This window comes from Schistocerca nitens, chromosome 6 (genome assembly GCF_023898315.1).
Source record: "Schistocerca nitens isolate TAMUIC-IGC-003100 chromosome 6, iqSchNite1.1, whole genome shotgun sequence".
Lineage (NCBI taxonomy): Eukaryota > Metazoa > Arthropoda > Insecta > Orthoptera > Acrididae > Schistocerca > Schistocerca nitens.
This window is the reverse complement of record NC_064619.1, coordinates 164295390-164307749: the sequence shown is the minus strand read 5'-3', so window position 1 is coordinate 164307749 and position 12360 is coordinate 164295390. Positions and strand designations below refer to the sequence as shown.

Here is a 12360-nt window from a genome sequence, read left to right as displayed (position 1 = left end):
GTGAAAATTTCTTAACTATCTGTTTAATAAGCCACGACTGCAAAATATTAACACGAATTATTTACAGGCGAATGGAAAAACTGGTAGAAGCCGACCTCGGGGAAGATCAGTTTGGATTCCATAGAAATGTTCGAACACGTGAGACAATAGTCACCTTACGACTTATCTAAGAACATAAATTACGGAAACGTAAACCTATGTTTCTAGCACTTGTAGACTTAGAGAAAGCTTTTGACAATGTTGACTGGAATACTCTCTTTCAAATTCTAAAGGTGGCAGGGGTAAAATACAGGGAGCGAAAGGCTATTTACAATTTGTACAGAAACCTGATTGCAGTTACAAGAGTCGAGGGGTATGAAAGGGAAGCAGTGGTTGGGAAAGGAGTGAGACAGGGTTGTAGCCTATCCCCGATGTATTCAATCTGTATATTGAGCAAGCAGTAAAGGAAACAAAAGAAAAGTTAGGTATTAAAATCCATGGAGAAGAAATAAAAACAGTGAGGTTCGCCGATGACATTGTAATTCTGTCAGAGACAGCAAAGGACTTGGAAGAGCAGTTGAACGGAATGAATAGTGTCTTGAAAGGAGGGTATAAGATGAACATCAACAAAAGCAAATCGAGGATAATGGAATGTACTCGAATTAAATCGGGCGATGATGCGGGAATTAGATTAGGAAAGGAGACGCTTTAAGTAGTAAATGAGTTTTCCTATTTGGGGAGCAAAATAACTGATGATGGTCGAAGTAGAGAAGATATAAAATGTATACTGGCAATGGCAAGGAAAGCGTTTCTGAAGAAGAGAAATTTGTTAACATAGAGTATAGATTTAAGTGTCGGGAAGTCGTTTCTGAAAGTATTTGTATAGAGTGTAGCCATGTATGGAAGTGAAACATGGACGATAAATAGTTTAGACAAGAAGAGAATAGAAGCTTTTGAAATATGGTGCTACAGAATAATGCAGAAGATTAGATGGGTAGATCACATACGTAATGAGGAGGTATTGAATAGAATTGGAGAGAAGAGAAATGTGTAGCACAACTTGACTAGAAGAAGGGATAGGTTGGTAGGACATGTTCTGAGGCATCAAGGGATCACAGCATTGGAGGGCAGTGTGGAGGGTAAAAATTGTAGAGGGAGACCAAGAGATGAATACAATACACAGATTCAGAAGGATGTAGGTTGCAGTAGGTACTGGGAGATGAAGAAGCTTGCACAGGATAGAGTAGCATGGAGAGCTGCATCAAACCAGTCTCTGGACTGAAGACCACTACAACAACAGTGAGATGAGTCCCGATTTCAGTTTGTAAGAGCTGATGGTAGGATTCGATTGTGGCGCAGACTCCACGAAGCCATGGATCCCAGTTGTGAACAAGACACTGTGTTAACTAGTGGTGACCCCAAATGGTGTGAGGAGTTTTTACGTGGAATGGTTTGGGTCCTCAGGTGCAACTGAACCCATCACTGACTGGAAATTGTTGTGTTCCGCTACATGGTGACCATTTACAGCCATTAATTGACTTTATGTTGCAAAACAAGAATGGCGGGCCACAGTTGTGATTGGTTTGAAGAATATTCCGGACAATTGGAGCGAATTATTTGGCCACCCAGATCAAATGGTTCAAATGTCTCTGAGCACTATGGGACTTAACTTCTGAGGTCATGAGTCCCCTAGAACTTAGAACTGCTTAAACCTTCTAACAGACGTCCATGCCCGAGGCAGGATTCGAACCTGCGTCCGTAGCGGTCGCGCGGTTCCAGACTGTAGCGCCTAGAACCGCTCGGCCTCCCCGACCGGCCACCCAGATCACTTGACATGAATCTCATCGAACATTTATTGGACACAATCAAAAGGTCAGTTCGTCCACAAAATCCTGCACCGGCAACACTTTGGGAGTTATGGACGGCTACAGAGCCAGAAGGGCTCAATATTTCTGCAGGGGACATTCAGCGACTCTTAGGCCAGCATTACACTATCAAATTTCTTTGTCAAAGATTTGACCAAATATTCCGTCAAATATATTTGACAAAGATCTGGCCGGCCGAAGAGGCCGTGCGATTAAAGGCGCTGCAGTCTGGAACCGCAAGACCGCTACGGTCGCAGGTTCGAATCCTGCCTCGGGCATGGATGTATGTGATGTCCTTAGGTTGGTTAGGTTTAACTAGTTCTAAGTCCTAGGGGGCTAATGACCTCAGCAGTTGAGTCCCATAGTGCTCAGAGCCATTTGAACCATTTTGACAAAGGTCTTTGACGTAGCGCTAGAAGGGGTCATCATATTTTTCGTCAAAGTTCAAGATGGCTGACAACATCAACTTGTTATTAACCGCAGCAGTTGCATGTACCACAATTGCACTGTGTGCATAAGCGGAAGAGAAGCGGGGGAAAAAAAGGAAACATACCTGGGTGAAGCGGTGGGTTTTACCACGACACGATAAAAGCATTCAACAAAACGTGTTACGTGAGCTTACAGTGGAGGACGTCAAATCGTACATCAATTACTTAAGAATGGATGAGCATTCATTTCTGTATGTGCTCAATGAAGTGTATCATGATATCACAAGGCACAATATTCACTTAAGAACTGCTACATCTGCAGAAGACAGGCTCACTGTAAAACTCCGATTCCTTGCTACAGGAGAGGGTTAGGTTAGGTTAAGTTAGGTCAGGTCTCCAATCTTCTTAATCTATTTTTTTATTCAACGTGCCTCACGTTGTAAAGCGCCTCATCAGCTTCATACATCTCTATTAATTTTGTAGTTGTCGGCACACACCAATTGTGTTTACCCGCAATGTTTTAAAGACACTAAAGACGACAGAATGCAGCGATGCTAGCGCTCCATGTGGTAACATGTCACATTGCAGTGAACAGAAGACAAGCGACTTCTTTGATCAAATCTACAGCGAGGCCCTAGATTTGATCAAATATTGGACGACATTTGACAAAGTTCCCTATTACACCATCAAATATCTTTGACAAAGATATTGGACAAAGATATTTGACAAAGAAATTTGATAGTGTAATACCGGCCTTAGTTGTTCCACTATCCTGGGCAAAAGGAGGTTCGACGGGATATTAGGAGATGCCTCATGAGTTTTGTCACCTCAGTGTTTATACTGAAGAGCAAAATTCCATTCAGCTCATCTGAAAGATCACTCCATAGATATTCTTGTATGCTCTAGGCCAGGTTCATCCAAGAAATGCGCTCGGCGGGCGCGCCCGCGCCCCGCGGGCGCAAGACGGTATAGTTCAGCGCTCCGTCCGCGACCGTGCCGTGTGTCGCTAGTGTCGCCATAGGAGCGAGAGCGAGCGAGCGAGAGAGAGAGAGAGAGAGAGAGAGAGAGAGAGAGAGAGAGAGCCAGACCGCACAGCACTGCTCTGCGCTGCACTGTCCCGCGGTCAGATCTAACATAAACAAAATATTATATTTTAGAATTAACAATATCTTTGTCAAAGATATTTGATGGTGTAATAGGGAACTTTGTCAAATGTCGTCCAATATTTGATCAAATCTAGGGCCTCGCTGTAGATTTGATCAAAGAAGTCGCTTGTCTTCTGTTCACTGCAATGTGACATGTTACCACATGGAGCGCTAGCATCGCTGCATTCTGTCGTCTTTAGTGTCTTTAAAACATTGCGGGTAAACACAATTGGTGTGTGCCGACAACTACAAAATTAATAGAGATGTATGAAGCTGATGAGGCGCTTTACAACGTGAGGCACGTTGAAACAAAATATTATATTTTAGAATTAATTTTATGTACGGGATATAGTGTCTCATTCTTACTGCTAGTAGTCACAAGTAAGTATTTTTTGTTATACTTCGTGCTACTTTTTTTTGTATCCCTTTTCAGAGTTTAGAAATCGAATCCTTAGTTTGCTGTTTTGTACGTAATAATTTTAACTGACCAAGTTTGAAAACTTATTAAAATAGAATTAAGATTATAAAGCTCTTTAATTCTTACAGTGAACGTTGTTAAAGAAGACAATTAACATTTTACACGTTTTTCTTTTTCGAGGAAACGATTTTGTCTAGGCTTGGTACAATATTCCGTGAGACTGCTAACCTCAAAGGAATGAACGGTTCTTAATTTTAGTAAGCTTTAAAAGAGAGAAAAAGCGCTCACAAATATACGTGGAACCAAACATTGAGAGAACTTTGGCCTCGTGCTTGTGCAAAAGATGATATTTCTCTTGAAAAATGGCTCTGAGCACTATGGGACTTAACTTCTGAGGTCATTAGTCCCCTAGAACTTAGAACTACTTAAACCTAACTAACCTAAGGACATCATACAGATCCATGCCCGAGGCAGGATTCGAAACTACGGCCGTAGCGGTCACGCGGTTCCAGACTGTAGCTCCTAGAACCGCTCGGCCACTCCGGCCGGCGATATTTCTCTCGTGGAAGATAGCTGTAAAAGTCATCCAAAGTTTTACACATAAAAATGCGGTCCTTCAGGCGAATATGGCACTGTGGGTCAATCAACTCTAGTTGAAGCACTTGTGAGATGTCCTCTGCCCGAAGGGAAAACGGGCGAACAAATATATCTATCGGCTGGCGTTCGGGCGGTCCGCACGGCCAGCTAAGCGGCACGACTCGGCCACTGCAGCAACATACGAATTCGCCCAGAGCGCTGGCCGCGGGCGATCGCGGGCGCTAGCGCCCCACGGACACAGTTTGGACGAGCCTGCTCTAGGCACACTATCCTCTCGCGTGAGTGAGCGTAGCGAGTTTTCATATCGCCGCGAAACCATGCATTCATCTCTGACCGTTCTGTTTCTCACCACTGCTACCTGCGCTACATGACAGCGGCAGACAGCCCTCGTATTGAGGTCAGCTGAGAATATACTGATCTCACATTTTGTCGCTTTATTGCGTTTGGCTACGGCAACCCGACACGGCCTCCGCGAGCGGGGAGCCATTCGTCACGGGATGGAGTGGGCGGCGCGTGTCTCTCTCGGCCGAGTTTCCCTGCGGAGTGCCATTAGGCGGCCGGGCGCAGTGTTTGCCGGGCGGACGCAGCGCTGCCGCGCCGCGGTTCCCACGGGCCCTGCACCGCGTCCGTCCATGTGGCAGGAAGCGCCGCGTTTGCTAATAAAGTGCGCCGTGTCGGGTCGGGCGCCGGCGCGCCGCGGCCGTGCTGTCTGCGCCAGACCGGGGTGGGGAGAGGCCGTTAGCGCAGGCCGCGCTGCGGGTACAGGGCGACACGCGCCCTCTGCCGGACGAGCCGCCGGCTCCCTGCGGGCGGATACGGTCACCAGGTAGGCGCTGGCCGACCCACAGCCGCGCTCACACACGCTGCACACCACGCTTACGCCCGTTAATCGATAACCGCGACCACTTCCACACGATTAGATAAACACGCTTTACCCGAGATACTTCTTATCTTGCAGCGGCAAACAAACACCTCAATGGAAAATTCTATAACGGCGTGGCTCCGTTTTCTGACATTCGCGGCATATTGAAAATACACATTGGGACAGAATTACAGATGTCCGGTGATCTCGATATTTGCGAAATATCGATCTTACGAAATTAATGTAGATAGTTCATTATCGATACTGAAGTATGAAACTGATGTCAAACAAAATATCGACTTTCAATGTTGAAAAACACAAAACGAACCCGGTTACTTGTTTCCGTTGTATATATATATATATATATATATATATATATATATATATATATATATATATATATATATACTACTGGCTATTAAAATTGCTGCACCACGATGATGATGTCTTACAGACGCGAAATTTAACCGACAGGAAGTAGATGCTGTGATATGCAAATGATTAGCTTTTCAGAGCATTCACACAAGGTAGGCGCCGGTGGCGACACCTACAACGTGCTGACATGAGCAATGCGAAATATCGATCTTACGAAATTAATGTAGATAGTTCATTATCGATACTGAAGTATGAAACTGATGTCAAACAAAATATCGACTTTCAATGCTGAAAAACACAAAACGAACCCGGTTACTTGTTTCCGTTGTATATATATATATATATATATATATATATATATATATATACTACTGGCTATTAAAATTGCTGCACCACGATGATGATGTCTTACAGACGCGAAATTTAACCGACAGGAAGTAGATGCTGTGATATGCAAATGATTAGCTTTTCAGAGCATTCACACAAGGTTGGCGCCGGTGGCGACACCTACAACGTGCTGACATGAGCAATGCGAAATATCGATCTTACGAAATTAATGTAGATAGTTCATTATCGATACTGAAGTATGAAACTGATGTCAAACAAAATATCGACTTTCAATGCTGAAAAACACAAAACGAACCCGGTTACTTGTTTCCGTTGTATATATATATATATATATATATATATATATATATATATATACTACTGGCTATTAAAATTGCTGCACCACGATGATGATGTCTTACAGACGCGAAATTTAACCGACAGGAAGTAGATGCTGTGATATGCAAATGATTAGCTTTTCAGAGCATTCACACAAGGTTGGCGCCGGTGGCGACACCTACAACGTGCTGACATGAGCAATGTTTCCAACCGATTTCTCATACACAAACACCAGTTGACCGGCGTTGCCTGGTTCAAATGGTTCAAATGGCTCTGAGCACTATGGGACTTAACATCTGTGGTCATCAGTCCCCTAAAACTTAGAACTACTTAAACCTAACTAACCTAAGGACATCACACACATCCACGCCCGAGGCAGGATTCGAACCTGCGACCGTAGCAGTCGCGCGGTTCCGGACTGCGCGCCTAGAAGCGCTAGACCACCGCCGTTGCCTGGTGAAACGTTGTTGTGATACCTCGTGTAAGGAGTATAAATGCGTACCATCACGTTTCCGACTTTGATAAAGGTCGAATTGTAGCCTATCGCGATTGCGGTTGATCACAACGCGACATTGCTGCTTGCGTTGGTCGAGGTCCAATGACTGTTAGCCGAATATGGAATCGGTGGGTTCAGGAGGGTAATACGGAACGCCGCGCTGGATCCCAACGGCCTCGTATCACTAGCAGTTGAGATGACAGGCATCTTACCCGCATGGCTGTAACGGATCATGCAGCCACATCTCGATCCCTAAGTCAACAGATGGGGACGTTTGCAAGACAACAACAATCTGCACGAACAGTTCGACGACGTTTGCAGCAGCGTGTACTATCACCTCGGAGACCATGGCTGCGGTTACCCTTGACGCTGCATCACAGACAGGAGCGCCTGCGATGGTGTACTCAACGACGAACCTGGATGCACGAATGGCAAAACGTCATTTTTTCGGATGAATCCGGGTACTGCTTACACCATCATTATGGTCACATCCGTGTTTGGCGATATCGCGGTGAACGCACATTGGAAGCGTGTATTCGTCATCGCCATACTGGCGTATCACCCGGCTTGATGATATGGGGTGCCATTGGTTACACATCTCGGTCACCTCTTGTTCGCATTCACGGCACTTTTAACAGTGAACGTTACATTTCAGATGTGTTACGACCCGTGGCTCTACCCTTCATTCGATCCTTGCGAAACCCTACATTTCAGCACGATAATGCACGACCGGATGTTGCAGGTCCTGTTCGGGCCTTTCTGGATACAGAAAATGTTCGACTGCGGCCCTGGCCAGCACATACTCCAGATCTCTCACCAATTGAAAACGTATGGTCAATGGTGGCAGAGCAACTGGCTCGTCACAATACGCCAGTCACTACTCTTGATGATCTGTGGTATCGTGTTGAAGCTGCACGGGCAGCTGTACCTGTACACGCCATCCAAGCTCTGTTTGACTCAATGCCCAGGCGTATCAAGGTCGTTATTACGGCCAGAGGTGGTTGTTCTGGGTACTGATTTCTCAGGATCTATGCACCCAAATTTCGTGAAAATGTAATGACATGTCAGTTCTAGTATAATATATTTGTCCAATGAATACCCGTTTATCATCTGCATTTCTTCTTGGTGTAGCAATTCTAATGGCCATATATAAAAGTTTTGCATCACCCCGGTTCCCAGAACTCCTGAAGGTAGACGTTGACGAATATTGTACCACAGACACAGTCCCTTTGAGTGTTCAGAAATGTCACTAAACCCGCCCAAAAACGTAAACAACCGTGCATGAGCAGCGCCTATTAGACGGAGAAGGTCCTATAGCCAATCAGTTCCAGTCATTCCATCAGGAAGGAGATGGCCGGCCGTGGTGACCGAGCGGTTCTAGGCACTCCAGTTCGGAACTGCGCGACTGCTACAGTCGCAGGTTCGAATCCTGCCAGGGACATGGATGTGTGTGACCTCCTTAGGTTAGTTAGGTTTAAGTAGTTCTAAGTTCTAGGGGACTGATGACCTCAGATCTTAAGGTCCATAGTGCCCAGAGCCATTTGAACCATTTGAGCAAGGAGTTACAGGTGCTCATGTCTGCAGTTAAACCATGCCTAGACGGTCAATACCGCGGCTCTATCGCGTTCGCATTGTTACTTTGTGCCAGGAAGGGCTCTCAACATGGGAAGAGTCCAGACGTCTCGGAATGAACCAAAGCGATGTTGAAACTTCCGGGCAGATTAAAACTGTGTGCCCGACCGAGACTCGAACTCGGGACCTTTGCCTTTCGCGGGGAAGTGCTCTACCAACTGAGCTACCGAAGCACGACTCACGGCCGGTACTCACAGCTTCACTTCTGCCAGTACCTTGTCTCCTACCTTCCAAACTTTACACAAGCTCTCCTGCGAACCTTGCAGAACTAGCACTCCTGAAAGAAAGGATATTGTGGAGACATGGCTTAGCCACAGCCTGGGGGATGTTTCCAGAATGAGATTTTCACTCTGCAGCGGAGTGTGCGCTGATAGGAAACTTCCTGGCAGATTAAAACTGTGTGCCCGACCGAGACTCGAACTCGGGACCTTTGCCTTTGGCGGGCAAGTGCTCTACCAACTGAGCTACCGAAGCACGACTCACGGCCGGTACTCACAGCTTTACTTCTGCCAGTACCTCGTCTCCTACCTTCCAAACTTTACAGAAGCTCTCCTGCGAACCTTGCAGAACTAGCACTCCTGAAAGAAAGGATATTGTGGAGACATGGCTTAGCCACAGCCTGGGGGATGTTTCCAGAATGAGATTTTCACTCTGCAGCGGAGTGTGCGCTGATAGGAAACTTCCTGGCAGATTAAAACTGTGTGCCCGACCGAGACTCGAACTCGGGACCTTTGCCTTTGGCGGGCAAGTGCTCTACCAACTGAGCTACCGAAGCACGACTCACGGCCGGTACTCACAGCTTTACTTCTGCTAGTACCTCGTCTCCTACCTTCCAAACTTTACAGAAGCTCTCCTGCGAACCTTGCAGAACTAGCACTCCTGAAAGAAAGGATATTGTGGAGACATGGCTTAGCCACAGCCTGGGGGATGTTTCCAGAACGAGATTTTCACTCTGCAGCGGAGTGTGCGCTGATAGGAAACTTCCTGGCAGATTAAAACTGTGTGCCCGACCGAGACTCGAACTCGGGACCTTTGCCTTTGGCGGGCAAGTGCTCTACCAACTGAGCTACCGAAGCACGACTCACGGCCGGTACTCACAGCTTTACTTCTGCCAGTACCTCGTCTCCTACCTTCCAAACTTTACAGAAGCTCTCCTGCGAACCTTGCAGAACTAGCACTCCTGAAAGAAAGGATATTGTGGAGACATGGCTTAGCCACAGCCTGGGGGATGTTTCCAGAACGAGATTTTCACTCTGCAGCGGAGTGTGCGCTGATAGGAAACTTCCTGGCAGATTAAAACTGTGTGCCCGACCGAGACTCGAACTCGGGACCTTTGCCTTTGGCGGGCAAGTGCTCTACCAACTGAGCTACCGAAGCACGACTTACGGCCGGTACTCACAGCTTTACTTCTGCCAGTACCTCGTCTCCTACCTTCCAAACTTTACAGAAGCTCTCCTGCGAACCTTGCAGAACTAGCACTCCTGAAAGAAAGGATATTGTGGAGACATGGCTTAGCCACAGCCTGGGGGATGTTTCCAGAATGCAGAGTGAAAATCTCATTCTGCAATGCGATGTTGTTCGGACATGGAAGACACACAGAGAGACAGGAACTGTCGATGTCATGCGTCGCACAGGCCGCCCAAGGGCTACTACTGCAGTGGATGACCGCTACCTACGGATTATGGCTCGGAGGAACCCTGATAGCAACCCCACCATGTTGTACAATGCTTTTCGTGTAGCCACAGGACGTCGTGTTAGGACTCAAACTGTGCGCAATAGGCTGCATGATGCGCAACTTCTTTCCCGACGTCTATGGCGAGGTCTATTTTTGCAACTACAATGCCATGCAGCGCGATAGAGATGGGCCCAACAACATGGCGAATGGAATGCTAGGGTTGGCATCACGTTCTCTTCACCGATGAGAGTCGCTGATGCCTTCAACCAGACAATCGTCGGAGACGTGTTTCGAGGCAACCCGGTCAGGCTGAACGCCTTGGACACACTGTCCAGCGAGTGCAGCAAGGTGGAGGTCCGCTGCTGTTTTGGGGTGGCATTATGTGGGGCCGACGTACGCCACTGGTGGTCATGGAAGGCACCGTAACGCTTGTACGATACATGAATGCCATCGTCTCACGAAATGAGCAAGTCAATAACGCGTTGGATCATCTCGAGCCCTTATACAAGCAGTTATTGGGCTTGGCATTGATTGATATTGATGGATGTCCTTCTGATCGATATACTGCCACATTATGTCCAACTGCCGCGTTAGATTGTCAACAGCGATCCGGCGACATTGCTGGCCAAAGCAGGGTTTAGCAAGCACGAAGATAAGCAGTAGAAACTCTCGCCTTGTGTTGGTGGGAATTATCTTGCTAAAACGTAGGCCCAGGATGGCGCTCACTGTGAACAAAACGGGGCGTAGAGTATCGTGGACGAAGTACTGTGCTATATGAGTGCCACGGATGGGAACGAAATGGGTCCTGCTATGAAATGAAATGGCATCAAAGACCATCACCCCTGGTAGCCGTGCCTGGCATAACAGTCGCTACACTCCGTCACGTTTTTGTTACCCAGTGCGGTAGCAGCTCCCCAAGCGGCAGCAAGTAACATTTCTGAGAGTACTACAATTTATATTGACTTGTGACATCATTTTTACGATAGTGAGCGTTTGTAGTGTCACAAAAACCAACGATAACTAAAAAATTACACCACATTTGTCATTCTTTAGGTTCCTAAGGACCCTGGAAGGCATGAAACAGTAGATTACATGACAGTTAATTTACGATCCTCTTGTAGTGAACAGACACTTACTTTTAAGAACAGAAAATGCCTAGTAAACTGTAGAAGATCCGACTCTTTGCAGGAAGACGTCGCTTATAACCAACAGCGCGAAGTTTCCTTCGTTACACTTGCAGCCAAATCATTGAATGCGAAACATAGGAAACCTGTATGGAATGTAATACATAGTTTAAATAAAGTACCAAATGAGCAACCACGTCTGCAACTAACAATAGCCGCGCGGGATTAGCCGAGCGGTCTATGGGGCTGCAGTCTTGGGCTGTGCTGCTGGTCCCGGGGGAGGTTCGAGTCCTCCCTCGGGCATGAGTGTGTGTGTTTGTCCTTAGTATAATTTAGGTTAAGTAGTGTGTAAGCTTAGTGACTGATGGCCTTAGCAGTTAAGTCCCATAAGATTTCACACACATTTGAATATTTTAAACTAACAATAATACTGTTTCCCAAAATAGAAGAAACCAGTTCGACGATTGTTCCTATAACTAATCCACAAACGGCAAGAATCTCGAACGTATTCGTGTTTGTAGCAAAAATATTCGCGCATCATAAAGTCGAGTGAAGTGCAAGAATGGACGAATCATAAGACTCCAGCCGGCCGGTGTGGCCGTGCGCTTCTAGGCGCTTCAGTCTGGAACCGCGTGACCGCTACGATCGCAGGTTCGAATCCTGCCTCGGGCATGGATGTGTGTGATGTCCTAAGGTTAGTTAGGTTTAAGTAGTTCTAAGTCTAGGGAACTGATGACGTCAGATGTTAAGTCCCATAGTGCTTGGAGCCATTTGAACCATTTGAACAAAATCAAAACGAGGATAATGGAATGAAGTCGAATTAAATCAGGTGATGCTGAGGAAATTAGATTAGGAAATGAGACACTTAAAGTAGGAAATAACAGTCCCCATTTGTCACCCACAGAGCATGTACGGGATGCACCGGGAAGATGAATGCTTTCATATCAATCTCCACTGAGCTAATCTTTACAAATTAACTCAATATGTACAACGGAAGAGTTAAGTGGTACATCCAGTCTATTGACATGAAGAGAGGGGAATCCGAAGGCTTACATATCGCACCCCGACAAGAAAAATGACACAAATAAAAAAACTGCA

General features: G+C 46.4%; 1 protein-coding gene and 4 non-coding genes across 6 annotated transcripts in view; all 5 read right to left on the bottom strand.

Moving 5' to 3' along the window:
• The window catches only part of LOC126263030 (carbohydrate sulfotransferase 11-like), a 396515-nt gene that overhangs the window by 103554 nt on the left and 280601 nt on the right, over positions 1-12360 (bottom strand). The window lies entirely within an intron of this gene.
• Trnaw-cca (transfer RNA tryptophan (anticodon CCA)) lies at positions 8864-8938 on the bottom strand. The gene has a single exon. It is a non-coding gene; the product is annotated as a tRNA-Trp (tRNA).
• On the bottom strand, positions 9165-9239 carry Trnaw-cca (transfer RNA tryptophan (anticodon CCA)). Its single transcript has one exon. It is a non-coding gene; the product is annotated as a tRNA-Trp (tRNA).
• On the bottom strand, positions 9466-9540 carry Trnaw-cca (transfer RNA tryptophan (anticodon CCA)). The gene has a single exon. It is a non-coding gene; the product is annotated as a tRNA-Trp (tRNA).
• Trnaw-cca (transfer RNA tryptophan (anticodon CCA)) lies at positions 9767-9841 on the bottom strand. Its single transcript has one exon. It is a non-coding gene; the product is annotated as a tRNA-Trp (tRNA).